Source organism: Oncorhynchus gorbuscha, linkage group LG03, assembly GCF_021184085.1.
Source record: "Oncorhynchus gorbuscha isolate QuinsamMale2020 ecotype Even-year linkage group LG03, OgorEven_v1.0, whole genome shotgun sequence".
In the NCBI taxonomy this organism is placed as follows: domain Eukaryota; kingdom Metazoa; phylum Chordata; class Actinopteri; order Salmoniformes; family Salmonidae; genus Oncorhynchus; species Oncorhynchus gorbuscha.
In genome coordinates this window covers 75,761,225-75,765,156 of record NC_060175.1, presented here as the reverse complement: position 1 = coordinate 75,765,156, position 3,932 = coordinate 75,761,225, and positions in this window count along the sequence as shown.

The following is a 3,932-nucleotide window of genomic DNA, read 5'->3' as shown; positions in this document are numbered from 1 at the left end:
ATCTTTATGGCCTTCCTGTAACAACGGGTGGTGTAGGTGTCCTGGAGGGCAGGTAGTTTGCCCCCGGTGATGCGTTGTGCAGTCCTCACTACCCTCTGGAGAGCTTTACGGTTGAGGGCGGAGCAGTTGCCGTACCAGGCGGTGATACAGCCCGCCAGGATGCTCTCGATTGTGCATCTGTAGAAGTTTGTGAGTGCTTTTGGTGACAAGCCGAATTTCTTCAGCCTCCTGAGGTTGAATAGGCGCTGCTGCGCCTTCTTCACGACGCTGTCAGTGTGAGTGGACCAATTCAGTTTGTCTGTGATGTGTATGCCGAGGAACTTAAAACTAGCTACCCTCTCCACTACTGTTCCATCGATGTGGATAGGGGGTGTTCCCTCTGCTGTTTCCTGAAGTCCACAATCATCTCCTTAGTTTTGTTGACGTTGAGTGTGAGGTTATTTTCCTGACACCACACTCCGAGGGCCCTCACCTCCTCCCTGTAGGCCGTCTTGTCGTTGTTGGTAATCAAGCCTACCACTGTTGTGTCGTCCGCAAACTTGATGATTGAGTTGGAGGCGTGCGTGGCCACGCAGTCGTGGGTGAACAGGGAGTACAGGAGAGGGCTCAGAACGCACCCTTGTGGGGCCCCGTGTTGAGGATCAGCGGGGAGGAGATGTTGTTGCCTACCCTCACCACCTGGGGTGGCCCGTCAGGAAGTCCAGTACCCAGTTGCACAGGGCGGGGTCGAGACCCAGGGTCTCGAGCTTGATGACGAGCTTGGAGGGTACTATGGTGTTGAATGCCGAGCTGTAGTCGATGAACAGCATTCTCACATAGGTATTCCTCTTGTCCAGGTGGGTTAGGGCAGTGTGCAGTGTGGTTGAGATTGCATCGTCTGTGGACCTAGTTGGGCGGTAAGCAAATTGGAGTGGGTCTAGGGTGTCAGGTAGGGTGGAGGTGATATGGTCCTTGACTAGTCTCTCAAAGCACTTCATGATGACGGAAGTGAGTGCTACGGGCGGTAGTCGTTTAGCTCAGTTACCTTAGCTTTCTTGGGAACAGGAACAATGGTGGCCCTCTTGAAGCATGTGGGAACAGCAGACTGGTATAGGGATTGATTGAATATGTCTGTAAACACACCGGCCAGCTGGTCTGCGCATGCTCTGAGGGCGCGGCTGGGGATGCCGTCTGGGCCTGCAGCCTTGCGAGGGTTAACACGTTTAAATGTCTTACTCACCTCGGCTGCAGTGAAGGAGAGACTGCATGTTTCCGTTGCAGGCCGTGTCAGTGGCACTGTATTGTCCTCAAAGCGGGCAAAAAGTTATTTAGTCTGCCTGGGAGCAAGACATCCTGGTCCGTGACTGGGCTGGATTTCATCTTGTAGTCCGTGATTGACTGTAGACCCTGCCACATGCCTCTTGTGTCTGAGCCATTGAATTGAGATTCCACTTTGTCTCTGTACTGACGCTTAGCTTGTTTGATAGCCTTACGGAGGGAATAGCTGCACTGTTTGTATTCAGTCATGTTGCCAGACACCTTGCCCTGATTAAAAGCAGTGGTTCGCGCTTTCAGTTTCACGCGAATGCTGCCATCAATCCACGGTTTCTGGTTAGGGAATGTTTTTATCGTTGCTATGGGAACGACATCTTCGACGCACGTTCTAATGAACTCGCACACCGAATCAGCGTATTCGTCAATATTCCCATCTGACGCAATACGAAACATGTCCCAGTCCACGTGATGGAAGCAGTCTTGGAGTGTAGAGTCAGCTTGGTCTGACCAGCGTTGGACAGACCTCAGCGTGGGAGCCTCTTGTTTTAATTTCTGTCTGTAGGCAGGGATAATAAATAGACCTCTGTCTCAATATGATTCCCTGTCAAAATAAAGGTACAGGGTAGTCTAGTGGTTAGAGCATTGGACTAGTATCTGAAAGGTTGCGAGTTTAAACCCCCGAGCTGACATAGTACAAATGTGTCGTTCTGCCCCTGAACAGGCAATGTTCCTCGGCCGTCATTGAAAATAAGAATTTGTTCTTAACAGACTTGCCTAGTTAAATAAAGGTAAATAAAAAGGTACTAAATAAAACAATTTATCTACCATGGCAGCTAGAGACAAACTGGGGAATGTTTTCACTCTCCCCTACGAACAGTTCTACAGGTTATTTTCAAGGCCATCTCTATGGGTAAACCACACGATTGTTTATTTTCCTGACTCATTCTTCATTGATTCATTGCCACATTTTGTCTCTCCTATCATGTCAGTGAGAAGATCCCTACCAAAATTGGACTCTGATCCTCAGGCTCATTCACTTTGTTTTGCATGTAATTTAAATAGCTTTCGTTCAACAGTTGCACTTATTTGTAGGGCCGGGACGATACCAATATTACACTATATAAGTTCCATGGAAAAAATGAAACCACGAAGCAGACCAAACTCTTTGATCCTTTAAAAACCTGATGTTTGTAAAATAATGTGTGCTAGAGATTGGAAAAGTAATATATGTGACTCTGGATGACAACATTTAATTTTTTTAATTTTTTTATTTCACCTTTATTTAACTAGGCAACACAATGATGTTTGTTTCCAACATTAGGGCTGTTTTCCTAAAGAAGTTTAATCTGCTTTGTGTTTTGTTTCCTTGCCACGCTACTAATGAGCATTGTGATACTGGTACCGTCCCGGCCCTATTTATTTGTTTGTGGATTTACAGCACTGAGTGTGTTTGTTTGCATGAGCTTCAATATTGAGCTGGTTCTTTCAGCATTGGTCTTTCACTGTCATTCTCTCCTAAATGCCAGGAAACAGGACTATTAATAAGTAAATTCTTCTTCATTGTCTGCATCAGGAGTCTGAAAAAGAGGGAGGCCTGTTGTCTCGTCTGAAGACCTGTGTGTCTGCTAGTCTCAGTGGGACACCAACTGGAGCCCGTGGTCTGACACTCTTTGTAAAGGAGTCAACAATGGCTACATGGCATTTCACCCACTCAAAGGCATCAAGGCAGCATCAATGATTAACCAAAGCCACGCTGACCGTCCAGGAGTCTAAATAAGTAACTAGCAGAGAAACATCCGATTCTTTAGAGAATGCCTTCACAGTTCCCACTTCAAGGAAATATGTCTTCACAAAGCGCCCTTTCCTTTTCGGATGCATTTTCATAATTCAGATATGTATTATTGTACGGTAGGTGGGTTTTATTTATCCCGTAAGGCCACCTACGGGGCCACGCACGACTCCAACTCAATCATCAAGTTTGCTGATGATGTGTTACTGGTAGGCCTGATCACCAACAATGACGAGACAGCCTACAGGGAGGAGGTTAGAGCCCTGGCGGAGTGGGGCCAGGTTTATAACCTCTCTCTCAATGTCAACAAAACCAAGGAGCGCATTATGGACTACTGGAGACAGAAGGGAGAGCACGCACCCATTGATATCGACAGGACTGCAGTAGGGAGGGTAAAAAGCTTCAAGTTCCTTGGACCTGACATGGACCTGACAAGGACCTGACATGGTCCCATCCACGGGCGGCCCGCTCATTAAACAGGATTAGGCGGCCGCCTATGGCGCCAGATTGACGAGGGTGTAATTTTCTGAGCTAAACTGGCAAAGACGCACCTCCAATAACATAAAACCTCACAGAATTCTTCCCAAAAACAAAGACAATTGTGACTAGGCGTAGGTCACATGTCAGTACTTCACAGGAGCGCCATTTGAACGTAAACGTTTTTTAAAATTAAAATGATTTTTTTTTTTGCCAGAAATGCCTGTGAACTTTCATCTTCCTTAATAACCAACTGGTATGCCATCTGTAAATACGAATGCAATTGTTAAATTACGAGCCTAGTTGGTTTAGCCATGGAAAAAGTTAGCCACCATCCTGCTAGCCATGATTGGCTGAGATAATGAATGGGCTGGACATGCTTATCTGTCTATAATATGCTGGTCAGTATGTG